General features: G+C 47.2%; 1 protein-coding gene across 7 annotated transcripts in view; it reads left to right on the forward strand.

Moving 5' to 3' along the window:
• The window catches only part of STK38L (serine/threonine kinase 38 like), a 492424-nt gene that overhangs the window by 405477 nt on the left and 71813 nt on the right, over positions 1–15134 (forward strand). The window lies entirely within an intron of this gene.

Below are 15134 nucleotides of genomic sequence, written 5' to 3' on the forward strand. Positions count from 1 at the left end.
TTGTGACACAAGTTTCATCAAAGTTGATTGTATCACGAAGTGTGCTGTTGCCAGACGTCGACCTTCCTCACAGAGACCTGGGTAAACACCAGTTCCACACCCGACATCTCAACCGCCATCCCTGACGGGTACAAGATCCAGAGAAAAGACCGCCCCAACCAAACTGGAGGAGGACTCTCCATCGCCCACAAAAGCTCCCTCCACCTGACAACCTCCATCTCGAACGGCTTCTCACCCCCCCATGGAACACATCCACTTCCAGATTCAGGTCAACCCCAGAACGACTCTATGTGGGACCGCCACCTACAGACCCTCTGGTCCCTGTGCCTCATTCACCAACACAGACCACATCTCACCCCACCCCCTCGCCTCCTCTGACTACGTATTTCTCGGAGACCTTAATTTCCACCTCGACAACCTCAGCGACCCCCAACTCCACCGCCCTACTAGACAACCTCGCCAACATAGGACTGAAGCAACTCGTCACCATTCCCACCCATAAGGCAGGACACATCCTTGGCCCATCTTCACCGGAGGAAACAACATTCGCTTCAGTCACATCACGCAACCCATCTGGACGGACCACCACTGCATGCACTTCTCCTTCTTGAAGCCCACCGCACAGAAACTGGAGCAAGATCACCAAAGAGCGCCTCAGCCGCACTGCTCCCCCCACCTCGACCGATGCCAACTCTGCAGCCAACGAACTCCACAAATCGAGCGGCAACTCATACAACACGCTCGCACCCCTCCAGAACACCAACAGACAACACGCCACGAAAGCCACCTCTTTCACCACAGACCTCCACGAACCCAAGCGCTCGTGCTGACGACTTGAAAAAAAATGAAGGAATAGCAAAACACCGGAAGCACGCACCGCCTACAGGACCGCCATCACAGAACACCTCCAACTCATCAGGTCCACGAAGAGGAACTTCATCGAGGACAGAATCTGCAAAAAATGCAAATGAAAAATATGTAATGTAAATTATATACACAGATGAAGAACATAGTAACCAGAAAAAAGATACTTAGCCGACTTAATCCAGAAAAACCCATCAAACTGAATATTTGGCAGAGCCTTCTATAAAATATAGAATGGGAAGTGTTTAAATTTCAACTTGAAATGAATTCCAAAGTTGGTGTACTGCTGCTGAAAACCCTCAGCCTATGAGAAGACCAGGCTCATTTTCTTAAGTAATGCAAAACAAAGACCTGGTAGTAATAAAGCACTTATTTGAATACATGGGATTGATAAGAGGGTAATGTACACAACTATTACACCGTCAACAGTAGTTCTGATCATGAACTATCAATAAATCCCTCATGCCATAGAACTTAGTACTTTAAAATTCCAAAAAGTAAAAAACAACCAACCATGTGAAAATTATTCCACCAACTTCTGTGAAAGCCAGAACCAGAAAAAAGGTGTGAAAAAATGAGAAAGCATCTCACGTGCGCAACACCAGGGGAGCTGCTGGCAGGTTCTCACCAGTTTGCTCACGAGTTTCTCATCATCGATGTCTTTCTCATGTGAAAAACAGGGAGGTTTATTTAGGCAGCCCAAAACCAAAAAATAGAGGGGGAGGTATTATTGGAAAAAAAGGAAAGACCCTTGAAGTCTTAGAAGTAAAATTAGGTCTGACCCACGTGTATAGTTCCAGTTATTTTATTCCATTTCTCTGAGTCATCCCAAGGTTAAAAACACGGTCATGTTATGTAACCACATTCAAGAATGGCCAACATGTTTCATTGCCTACTCATCTTTGCGGCAAATTCATCAGGGCGTCAAGGAACTGCAGTCACTTCCCTGGATTTTATCTATATTCAAAAAATATAGAAAAACTGCACACATGCAGGAAACATAAAACACACATAAGGTTGGTGAATGCATGAAAGAAACCAATTGCACCCCATTTAAAACAGATATAGACCTATATCTTCCAAAAAATGACTGCAAAGTCATCAATGTAGGTTAACTAATGAGAGCCAAGGGCCCGCATACCAGCTTTCAAATAGTTTAGAGGGGCAATGCAAGTCGCATTCTTTGTTCCAATAAAAAGCACATCCGTTGCTTACACCTTCGTCTGGAGAAACAGATACGAGGAAAATATATCGAGTGAGCAAAAGGAAAAACCTTGATCCAGACCTTTATACACTCAGACTCATGAAACTCACTAGCAGCAGAGATGGGATAATGTCTATTTAATGCCTGCCTTTCGCACTACCAACTCATTTGAACAACATGCTCATGTAATGCGGGAGGGCCCCGAGCACCAGACATTCATCAGCGTTTTAATAGTCTCCTATTTCACCCTGGTCTACGCCCACTTCCAAATGGCCCTTCGTCCTGTTCGTCTTTTCACTCGTCCCAATATGACATGCACCCAAAGTTATCAGCGTTATAACAACTAACATAGCACACTCCATACCGACTGGTCTACCCTCACCGTAACGTTCCTTGGTCCGCGTCTTTACTCATTCCAGGATCAACGGGAATGTGGACGCGGCCGAGATTTTAACCGGCAGGACATGTCAAGCGCTTCCGGATCCTGGCTGCGTATCCATTCTCGCTGTGCCCAGTAGGTTCTCCTTGTTTATCTGAACAGTCCATCTATTAATTAGCTGGGACGTGGTCCATTGATTGTTTGGTCTGAAAAATGTTATAGACATGCCAGTTTTAATGCACCTTTGATCCTATATGTTCACTTATTTACATTAGTCTTGCCACTGTAAGATGGCCGCGCTGTCGGTCGTCTAGAAACCGATGCTGTTTTAACTCCGGGTGTCTGGCCTCGGTTCCAAGTCGTGACCCGGAAGCGCTTGACATGTCCTGCCGGTTAAAATCTCGGCCGCGTCCACATTCCCGTTGATCCTGGAATGAGTAAAGACGCGGTCCAAGGAACGTTACGGTGAGGGTAGACCAGTCGGTATGGAGTGTGCTATGTTAGTTGTTATAACGCTGATAACTTTGGGTGCATGTCATATTGGGACGAGTGAAAAGACGAACAGGACGAAGGGCCATTTGGAAGTGGGCGTAGACCAGGGTGAAATAGGAGACTATTAAAACGCTGATGAATGTCTGGTGCTCGGGGCCCTCCCGCATTACATGAGCATGTTGTTCAAATGAGTTGGTAGTGCGAAAGGCAGGCATTAAATAGACATTATCCCATCTCTGCTGCTAGTGTGTTTCATGAGTCTGAGTGTATAAAGGTCTGGATCAAGGTTTTTCCTTTTGCTCACTCGATATATTTTCCTCGTATCTGTTTCTCCAGACGAAGGTGTAAGCAACGGATGTGCTTTTTATTGGAACAAAGAATGCGACTTGCATTGCCCCTCTAAACTATTTGAGAGCTGGTATGCGGGCCCTTGGCTCTCATTAGTTAACCTACATTGATGACTTTGCAGTCATTTTTTGGAAGATATATGTCTATATCTGTTTTAAATGGGGTGCAATTGGTTTCTTTCATGCATTCACCAACCTTGTGTGTGTTTTATGTTTCCTGCATGTGTGCAGTTTTTCTATATTTTTTGAATATAGATAAAATCCAGGGAAGTGACTGCAGTTCCTTGACGCCCTGATGAATTTGCCGCAAAGATGAGTAGGCAATGAAACATGTTGGCCATTCTTGAATGTGGTTACATAACATGACCGTGTTTTTAACCTTGGGATGACTCACAGAAATGGAATAAAATAACTGGAACTATACACGTGGGTCAGACCTAATTTTACTTCTAAGACTTCAAGGGTCTTTTCTTTTTTTCAATAATACCTCCCCCTCTATTTTTTGGTTTTGGGCTGCCTAAATAAACCTCCCTGTTTTTCACATGAGAAAGACATCGATGATGAGAAACTCGTGAGCAAACTGGTGAGAACCTGCCAGCAGCTCCCCTGGTGTTGCGCACGTGAGATGCTTTCTCATTTTTTCACACCTTTTTTCTAGTTCTGGCTTTCACAGAAGTTGGTGGAATAATTTTCACATGGTTGGTTGTTTTTTACTTTTTGGAATTTCAAAGTACTAAGTTCTATGGCATGAGGGATTTATTGATAGTTCATGATCAGAACTACTGTTGACGGCGTAATAGTTGTGTACATTACCCTCTTATCAATCCCATGTATTCAAATAAGTGCTTTATTACTACCAGGTCTTTGTTTTGCATTATTGACTGAGTGGAGGGTGGCCTGGTATAGTTTCCCTCTCAAACTCCTTTTTTTGAATATAATCATTTTCTTAAGTAGTCAGTTAACCTTCACTTTCTTTGCCATCAGGGAAAATTAGATAAAATAAACTTTAATGAAAGGAAAGCACAGACGGCAAGGAACATTAAGATGATTTTTTTTAATGCAACATGACACAATATTTTGATTTTATACGCTGTACTGTTTATCACAGTAATTGCAAGATGAATTTGGTTTGGTGAACCTCTTCTATGCAAATTGACTAAAAAGGAGGCGTGGTGTTACTTAATTAAAACAAGTCTTTGCAATGGTTCAGAGCAGATGAGATTTTTCTCCTAAAACTGGTGAGCCTTTTGGTTGTTCTTGGAGAATATTCAATCAATCAATCACTGCATTTGTAAAGCGCGCTACATACCCGAGAGGGTCTCAAGGCGCTGGGGAAGGAGGGGTGCTACTGGTCGAAGAGCCAGGTCTTGAGGACTCTACTGAAGGCCAGCAGGTCCTGGGTCTGTCGTAGGATCGTGGGGAGAGTGTTCCAGGTCTTGGCGGCGAGGTAGGAGAAGGATCTGCCGCCGCCGGTGGTTTTTCGGATGCGAGGGACTGTGGCGAGGGCGAGGTTGGCTGAGCGGAGGCTTCGGGTGGGGGTGTGGAAGCTGAGTCGGTTGTTGAGGTAGGTGGGTACGATGTTGTGCAGTGCTTTGTGTGCGTGGATCAGGAGCTTGAAGGTGATCCTTTTGTTGACGGGGAGCCAGTGCAGGCCTCTCAGGTGGAGTGTGATGTGGCTGCGGCGGGGGACGTCGAGGATGAGTCGGGCCGAGGCGTTCTGGATGCGTTGGAGTCGTCTCAGGAGCTTGTTTGTAGTTCCTGAGTAGAGGGCGTTCCCGTAGTCGAGTCTGTTGGTGATGAGGGCCTGGGTAACGGTTTTTCTCGTGTTGAGGGGGATCCATTTGAAGATCCTGCGGAGCATACGGAGGGTGTTGAAGCAGGACGCGTAGACGGCGTTGACTTGCCTGGTCATGGAGAGAGTGGAGTCGAGGATGAACCCCAAGTTGTGTGCGTGGTCCGTGGGTTCCGGGGCTGTGCCTAGTGACGTGGGCCACCAAGAGTCGTCCCAGGCTGATGGGGTTGGTCCGAGAATGAGGACCTCTGTCTTGTCTGAGTTCAGCTTCAGTCTGCTGTCCTTCATCCAGTCGGCTACGGCCTTCACTCCTCTGTGGAGGTTAGCTTTGGCGGTGTGGGGATCTTCGGTGAGGGATATGATCAGCTGGGTGTCGTCGGCGTAGGAGATGATGTTGAGGTTGTGTTGTCGTGCAACATGGGCGAGGGGGCCATGTAGATATTGAACAGCGTCGGGCTGAGGGAGGATCCCTGTGGGACGCCGCAGATGATCTATGTGGTTTTGGAGCGGAAGGGTGGGAGGCGGACGCTCTGGGTTCTGCCGGAGAGGAAGGATGTGGTCCAGGCCAGGGCCTTCACTTGGATACCGGCGTCATGGAGGCGTGCTGATAGGGTGTGGTGGCAGACCGTTTCAAAGGCTGCTGATAGGTCCAGGAGGATGAGGGCGGCTGTTTCTCCTTTGTCCAGGGTCCGGATGTCGTCAGTGGCGGCGATGAGGGTGGTCTCGGTGCTGTGGTTGCTGCGAAAACCGGATTTGGAAGGGTCCAGGATGTTAACTTCGAGGTAGCGGGTCAGCTGTTTGTTGACAATCTTCTCGGTCACTTTTGCCGGAAAGGGGAGCAGGGAGATAGGCCGGAAGTTCTTGAGGTCCTTGGGGTCCGCCTTGGGCTTCTTCAGAAGGGCGTTGATCTCGGCGTGCTTCCAGCTTTCTGGGAAGGTTGCTGTCTCCAAGGAACAGTTGATTGTTTTCCGGAGGTGGGGCGCGATGGTTGCGCTGGCTTTGTTGAAGACGTGGTGAGGGCAGGGGTCCGACTGGGATCCGGAGTGGATGGAGTTCATGGTTTTGATGGCGTCTTCATCGCTGACGCTGGACCAGACGGTCAGGCGACTGGTGCAAGTGGTAGTCGCAGGGGTGGTGGACTCGGTGGTGGGCGCGGGGGGGTCGGAGTTGAAGCTGTCGTGGATGTCGGTGGAAGAAGGTGGCCAGGGAGTTGCACAGGTCTTGAGATGGCGGGATGTCGTTGGTGTTGGAGCTGGGGTTGGAGAGTTCTTTCACTATGCTGAAGAGCTCTTAGGTGTTGTGTGCGTTGTTGTCAAGGCGGTCTTCTTGGCGGTCCTGATGAGTTGGTAGTGTCTACGGGTGGTGCTCTTGAGGGCTGTGTGGTTGTCTGGTGTTCGGTCGTGGAGCCATTTCTTCTCCAGCTTCCGACAGGTGTGCTTGGAGATCCGGAGGTCCTCGGTGAACCAGGCGGCTTTCTTGTTGGTTTGGTTGGTTGTAGAGGTCTTGAGAGGGGCGAGGGTGTTGGCGCAGTCGTTGATCCACTGTGTGAGGTTGGTCGCGGCGGTGTCTGGGTCGGTGGGGTCGGTAGGTGGTCTCAGGGCGAGGGCGGTAGTCAGTTGGTCCTCGGTGACCTTGCCCCAGCAGCGGCGTGGTAGCTGTTTAGTGCGGTGGTGTGTGGTGGGTTTTCTGAAGGTGAAGTGGACGCATCTGTGGTCGGGCCAGTGTGGTTCGGTGGTGTGGTTGAAGGAGACGTGGGGGCTTGTGGAGAAGATGGGGTCGAGCGTGTGTCCAGCGGCGTAAGTAGATGTCGTTACGAGCTGTTTGAGTCCGAGGTTGTCGATCAGGGCGGTGGAGTTGGCATCGTTGTTGTTCTCGAGGTGGAAGTTCAGGTCCCCGAGGAGGATGTAGTCCGTGGAAGCGAGGGAGTGGGTGCTGATGAGGTCGGCGATGGTGTCACTGAACTGTGGGCGGGCTCCAGGAGGTCTGTAGATGAGAGTTCCTCTGAGGGTGGTGTTGGGGTCGGTGTGGATCTGGAAGTGCATGTGCTCGGCGGTGGTGAGGGTGTCATCGGTGTTCGTTGAGATTTTGATGGAGTCTTTGTGGATGATGGCGATTCCTCCTCCCACTCCGTTGGTGCGGTCTCTGCGGGAGATCTTGTAGCCCTGTGGGATGGCTATGGCGATGTCTGGTGCTGAGGTGGCGTTCAGCCAGGTCTCCGTCAGGAAGGCTACGTCGGGGGCGGTGGAGTCTAGGAGGTCCCAGAGTTCGATGGCGTGCTAGCGAGCGGAGCGGGTGTTGAGGAGGATGCAGCGGAGGTGGTTGGGTTGTCTGGCTGGTGGTGTGGAGGTTTGGATGCTGGTGAATCTGCAGTTCCGGCAGGTGAAAGGCCCCTGGGTGCGTTTCGGGGTGGCCCGATAGCAGGGGTGGTCTCGTCTGGTGTTGAGTGCGTGGAGGGTGCTTGCGTCGTAGTGCAGTCTGGCGTTGCGAGGGGTGCGGGGTCCAGGGGTTCTGGCGCTGGGTGCGGTCCAGGCACGGACGGGCGCAGACGGGCTAGGCGCGCCCGCTCCGCGTGTCCGCTACGCGGCCTCCATATGAGGGCAGAGGGAGGGAGGAGCAGCTGGGAGGTGGGAGCGGGGCGGCCAATGGGAGTGAAGGGGGCGGGGCCGCAGGGGCTCAGTGGCGGGGGAAAAAACGGCGGGAAAAGACGGTGGGAGAGGGACAACAGCACAGGGGTACAGAAAGAAAAACACAGGGGCACAGAATGAAAAAACAAAGTGGGACAGAAGCCAAGCGCAGGGGTACAGAATAAAAAAGGGAGCGAGCAGTCGGGCGGCAAAAGCGGCAACGGAGGTTCAACCCACAGGGGGCTGCGTGGCAGATGGGGGGAGCGACCTGCCTGGTGACCGGGTCAAAGGTCGCTTACGAATATTAACTTGATAATTCTATCTTTTGATTTTTTCCATTATTTCTGTTCAGGCGCAAGGTCTGAAAATCAGTTTGCAGAGGGGCTATTGAGTGCTCGTACAACTCTACAATCCTCTACTTCATCTGCTATAGCCACGGTCTTAAAAACGGAAATATCTTTCTAATTCATTTGGGTCAAAACCTAAATTGAAGTGGTTGGAAACGAGGCACATGGCTAGTCATGTATGGGTTTTTGAAAGTAGTGTTTTAGAACACTTTGGAATTAAAAGAAAATTGACATGTAATCAAAAAGTAACGAGCTATTAATTCCAAGTGAGATTTGTGATTTTAGTGATGAAGGTAGACCAGTCACTAAGAATACTTCTTAAACTGTTACTCAAAGTGTAGTGTTATCCAGGGTGTTCTTGAGTATACTTGGATTGATTCAGTAGTGCAGCATTATAGAAAAGAAGAATAACATAAGAAGAGTTAGGAGATAGGGAAAAAGTAACAATGAGCCACTTCATCACAGATATGATGGAATTATACTGCTTTTAATATTTCTATTTTTTCATGAAACATAATCACTATATATAGACCAGAGAGGGTTTTTGAAAACAGGATAAATGGCGCTCAGGCAGGTAAACGGACAGATGAAGTAAGAAGAACAAAGAACCAATGCTTTACGGTGCAAACAGGTCAGGGGAATACCCAAAACCCGTGTATAAGGTGTGGGCGAGAGCCTCCCGCACTTCGGCAGCCAGATTTTCCACCTCACATCGTTACCTACAGGCCATTTGTTTTCCTGGTCGCATTGACCCATGGGAGACCGCTCTACCCTTGATCCCTACGGTTTATCATTGTTTCTCCTGATGACATTGTTCATCGTGCCCTGAAGAGTCACAGTTGTTCTACTGTTGACGAAACACGTGTCGGCTGGTGCCCTTTGTACTGATGAAATCATCTTTTGAATTAAAACAACATTTCTTCATTTTTTGTTTAACTTTGTTGTTCTTTCTGTGATCTTATTACCAAATTGTCACGTGTGCACAGGATTTGCTTACAATAATCACTATATTGTCAGGTTTCAAGGATGGTGGTGAAGCCAAAAGGGACCAAAAAAAGACCAACCACCATAAAATGGATTAGTGTAACCAATATTTCTCTTTGATGAATGTTGACCTATCTCAAGCCTGTTGATTGTCTTATGCTGCTCAGCCCTAAGCTTCATCACCATCAGCTTCCAGTCTGACCCTGTTTCACAGTTATGTGGCTCTCTCCCTGGCTGTGTCTTTCTGTCTCTATATGATTTTTCATCACCTGACTCATTAATCCGCTTGCGCTGCCAACCTGTGTGACCCTGCTCTAACCCCTTTGTCACCCATCCTTCATCCTTCTGGTACAAGATATGAAAGGCTTGGTGAAATACATATAATATAATCCTGTTTTGCCATTGAAGGTTTCTCTATATTGCATTGAAGTATTCTGGTGACATCGTAAACCATGAGGCTGAAAGCCAAGTGGTTTGTCAATGCCACTACCATAACCCCGAGGTGGCATTGTACGGCAATATTACATGGTTCCCAAAGTCTTGTTTATTTTGGGGAATTAAGCTTGGATAAAGGTTATTTTTTCAAATGGGAAATTATTATTGAGAGGCTTGACTAAACTGTTTGGTTCTCTGCAGAAAAAATACATGGCAAATAATGATGATAAGAATGTAACTTTTTAGAAAAAAAATGTTTTGCTGAAAATACACTATCTGTAGGTTGGAGGTATTGTTGAAGCTGTTCTCTATAAAGTGTAAATAACAGAGTATAGATTGGAATTAGAATGTTTAGGTTTTGTGAACTTTTCGTAAATAGAATCTTGATTAAACATTGGACACTGGCATAGCTCAGAAGAGAATTGAGACTGTCATTATGATGATGAAATCTGTATGTTAATAGCATGTGTGGTTGTAGATACACATGCTCATGTCAGCTAGTGTTGGGCTTGGATATTTCAACTTGTTTTTCTGTGAAGAAGTCTTTTGAGTAATGAGGTAAAGTGGTTCCTGCCTTAGTTGGCAATGTGCTTGGGCATCAGCTCCATTTTTAGATTAGTTTTTGGAGTGGTACCAATCAGGGTCTTTTTGGCACCTCTGCCGGCCCTCCTCCATCCTTTGATTCCTGTTTTTTGTCCCAGAACAATGTTCACAGATCCGTACTCACCTCATCATCCTACCAACCTCAAAACCTGCGCTCTATTCCATGCCTCTCGTGGGGCCTTTTATCCCCCACTTCTGGGGCCCAGCGGCTGCAGTCCAGCTGGGAGATGAGCTTGCCCTCAGAAATAGAAGAGGAGCACCAATAAGTTCTTCAGGCTCCACGATCCAAGACGTTGAATGTGGGTATGGTCCCTGCACCGTTCCAACCTATGGCCACACAATGCCTCCACGGACAGGCATTGCACTCTCCCAGTGAAGGTTGGCCATCAGAGACTCTAAAACAGCCTGCTGGTCCGCTGCTGCCTCCAGGCCCTGGTCGGCACTGACACAAACCCTCGGAACTGAAAACGCTCCCTTCTGCTGGCATGAATGGCCCACTGAAGCCACAGCCTACCTGGGAGCCGATGGGTTCCTCGTTTCCAGCATCTACGATCACGCCAAAAGCGACCTCTGCAACGAACCGAAGCCCACTTCGGCATGGAAGCCGACATCAACACAAAAAGCTGCGACATCTAAGACACCAGCGATGGCAAATAGCCACTCACCGCTGAGAACATCTTCAACAGCTGGCTCTGACGACTATGAGCAGCCCCTTCTCCTGCAGGTCTGGAGGAGTTGGACTCTTGCCAGAAGCGCCTCTTTATTCGCCCACAAACTGGGAAAATGTCCACTAAGCTCCCACCAAAACCTCAGGACACACTCCCTAAGAAAAGGAAATTATCCTTAGAGGGACAAATTGCCTTGAAACATACGGCTCCTCAGGGTATAAAAAACAGAGGTATAGGGTCACGAGCCCCCTTCCTGCTTGACCGCCTCCTCATTGTCCTTCCTCACTGCCACAACCTCCAGCGTCACCAGAGAGGTCACAGCATTAATCTGAGGAGGGCCGTCCACAGTATCAAAAGGAATCCTATGATGTGCTCTATGATTCAGAACCCAGGGATTACTATGTCGATTTCTACCACCCAACACAGATCCTGAGCTGTACCAAGCAGACATTTCCCCACCTGATGACACCACCTCATACTGTGAAGGTGGATACTTTCCATAAAGTGGACATGCAATTTGTCCTGGAAGAGGTCGGCTTACTGTAAGAAATACTCTCAAAAACACAGTGCACCCTACAGTTCCTACCCAGTCTCAAGGAGATGCTCGAGACAGCCCTTGATACCTTCAAAGAGCCGGTCACGGTTATGTTAATCACACTAAGGGTTGAACAGAAGTATAAACCCTCACCCAACAACTCATCTTACATCTGCGGCCACATTCCACCCAACTCCCTCGTGGTCCCTACTGCATGGAATTGTGTCAACGCCTAGGGAACAGGGGCTGCACCACCTCCTGATCAGGAAAGTAGGAAGATCAATGCAGCGGGCGAACGGGTGGCACTACAATTGGCCACACACTGGTGGATTGCAATCTATGTTGGTCTACTCTCCTGACACAATAGGGTGCATTAGGATATGATGGTGGAACTCCTCCAACACCTCCCTGACCAATGCAAACCTTATTTGCAAGAGCTGGTGGCCGAAGGCAAAACCATGCCAAACTCCACCATCTTCTGCTCTCCTGATACAGCAAAAACTGCGGCCTGCGGTGTGAACACCAGCACCCTAGTAAAGTGTCCTGACTGGCTCCATGTCTCTGGCTTTAAGCCAGAAGTCCAACAGTATCTGCTAAACCTGCTGTTCAATGTAGAAATTCTGTTTGGACTGCAGACCGATCATATGGTTGAAAAGCTGAAGAGACACAGGTAAGACAATTGGTGCCCTTCAAACATCTACTTCCCGGGTGTCCTTTCACAGGTCACAGTTATGGGAAGGCAGCAAAACCACTTCCACAGACTCTCCTGCCTCCTATGAGAGGCAGCAGTAACACTCCCAACATTACAGCACCATCACTGATGTATCTTGCTAAAAAAAAAGATTTCGGGGGGAGGAAGACCCTTGTGGAGCACCAAGGATCTAGTCCTGAAACCACCCTTATTCCATAAGAAGAAAACCTATGACAGAGCCTTCTCTGGAGCGGCCCCTAGAATCTGGAATTCGCTTCCCCCTCACATCAGAAGAATGAGCTCTATTTCTGCCTCCAAGAAGAAAGCTAAGATCTTCCTTATGACCAAATTCTTGCCATAAGCTGTCGACTGAACTCAATCCTCTTCACCCCTCAACCTACTCTTATCATTTCCATTAGCTATGACTCTGCTCTCTCCATCTAGCCATCTAGCTATATCAGAGCAACTATGTTCTTGGATTGCTGCATTACAGCAAGTCCTTACTAGCTGAGAGCTATCATTTATTGTACACTTGTTTTACTATTTGTCTATAATGTCCTCAAAGTAACATTGTCTAACTCAAGTACTCTGCATTGACCCTGGTTACTCCTATCTCACCGTTGTCCCCATGCTTTGTTTATTGTATAGCGTTTTTCGTCGTAATTTTGCTTTTTTGGTTTACCATTATGTACCCATGGGTCATGTTCACGCTAATTGACACTTTCCATAAATAAACAAATCAGAGGAATGGCCAAAGGAGGTGCGGAGCCTCCAAACTGTAAATCCCTTCTACTTTACCTGATCACACCATACCTAGCAGGGAGAGGTGAGGGGGGTTCTACAGGGGTTTCTTCCTCATTGGAAAGAGATCACTCCAAACAGTGGGCCATCTCTATCATTAAATTTGATTACACCCTGTTCTCAGAACACCAGCACCTTCAAGAAGAGGTTCAGGCACTTATCCTCAAAAAGGAGTAATAGAACAAGTACCATTGTGGTATTGCGGCAAAGCATTGTAGTCCCTGTACTTTCTCATCCCCAAGAAAGACTGGTCTCTAAGGCCAATACTTGAGCTTAAGCCCTTCAACACAGGTAATATTATGTTAACTAAATTTAATATTGCGCACTACTCACCCGTGGGCATCTCGGTGCTGTCAGCAGTATTAACAAGTATCAGCAAAATGTGGAATACAAACATTTTAAAATAAATTTCCTTTCAACAATTTCCAGTAGTTCGTGCAAAAACGTGCAGCGGGAGCTTATTCCGATAGGAGGGAGCAAGGTAAGAAAAAACTCTTCCTCCGCGTCTCATTAAACGAATGCGGGGGACGCACAGTAGGGTTTTATCACAAGATCTTAAGCTTTTGCTAACTATGTATAGTTTCATTTTTAATAGAATATATTTGGGTCTTTTTTCTCTTAGAGTGTCATTAGTGAGAGAGCAGATATTAAAAATGCTCCTTTTTTTCACTGTCAGGCAGTTCAACTCCTTCAACAACGGGGCAGAAGAAGTGCCGGGAGGAAGATTGAGAACGAGCCTGGCTACCGTATTTTGGACTACCTGTAGTTTGGCTACCAGTGGCTCATTTGTTATCGCCAGAAGAGCATAGCCTTAGTCTAATCTGCTTACTACCAGAGCTTGCACTAGCGTTCCTCTGGCTGGTGTAAGAAGTTACAGAAATATTCTGTGCAGAAGACTTCTATTCTGATAGCATAATCTGGTGGTGGCCAAAATATGATCTTTCGTCGTAAGGACTTGGTCGATTTTAATACCAAGGTTCTTCACAGATTGTTTGGGCACAGGGAAAGACCCCAGTTGGAGAGGCCACCACTCATCGGACCAGATAGAGGTGTCCTTCCGGAAGACCCAATCACCGTCTTCTCTACATTCAGTTGAGATAAATGTCATTCATCCAGTTAGAAATGGCTAACATACCCAAAGCGAAGAGCTTTTTAGTATTGGCCAAGTCTGATTCAGATGTGAACATCAACTGGGTATCATCAGCATAAGAGATTATTTCAAAGCCATAAGGCTCTACAATCTTAGCAAGGGGTGCTACATAGATATTAAACAAAGTGGGGCTCAAACAAGAGCCCTGTTGGACACCCCTGTCCAGTTGCATTTTCCACGAGGTATAGGGGCAGAGATTAACTGTTTGGTATCTGTCTTCTTAGAAATGGTTTAGCCATTACAGCGTGGGTCTTGTATTCCAATCTCTTGCAGCCTCTCCAGCATCCTGACATGGGAGACAGTGTCGAAGGCTGCTGAGAGATCTAATAGCACGAGCATGACAGGACTTCCTGCATCAAGAGCATGTCGCAGAGAGTCGGTCACTGCCAGGAGTGCTGTTTCTCTGCTGTGGCTTGGTCGAAAGCCGGATTGCGAAGGATCCAGGATTTGATTTGATTCTAGGTAGGCTGTTAATTAAGCCTCCTAGCAGTTTACTCAAAAGAGGTAGCAAAGATATAGGGAGATAGTTAGCTAAAGTGTTTTGGCCCAAGTTCGCAAGACATTTGGATAAAGATTACATCACTTTAGGAGGGCAGGTTTGAGAGGAGAGCCTGACTTAGCAGCAACCAGGGATCTCCGAATTTCCTCTAAGGTAAAGGGTTCAAACCTATTTAAGGTGTAAGTCCTGTCTGTTATCAGATTAGCTTTACTGCTGAAATCGTCAGAAATAGTAGAAGATGGAATGTTAAATTTTAAGTAGCTATGGGAGATTTTCTCCTGAAAGAAATTGACATGGGAGTCACTTGGACCCTATGCAGAATTCGGCACGTACCCATGGACTAGTAAAGTCTTTAAAAAGCACTTTAGGAGCATTGCCTGTCTGTTCAATTTGATTGGTGACAAAAGTTTGTCTTGAGATTTTGATATTTAGGTGATATCCAGATAATGCTAGTTTATAGGAGTCTTTATCATGCAGCTTTTTGGTTCTGCGCTATCTTTTCTCTAAGTTCTTGCTCACCAATGTTTCAACTTTTAACTCGGCAGTAAACCAAGGTGCAGAAGGTCGCAGTTTGGTAGAGCTACATTTTTTTGTTGGGTACTGTTAAATCCAGAGCCTCCGTTAAAGTGTTGTTATAAGTGTCCAAAATGTCATTGACCTCAATTATTTACTGTCAAACTGAAGTGCAATGATTCACTGAAAGCTTCAGGGGAAAGTAA

Source organism: Triturus cristatus, chromosome 4_1 (assembly GCF_964204655.1).
Source record: "Triturus cristatus chromosome 4_1, aTriCri1.1, whole genome shotgun sequence".
In the NCBI taxonomy this organism is placed as follows: Eukaryota; Metazoa; Chordata; class Amphibia; order Caudata; family Salamandridae; genus Triturus; species Triturus cristatus.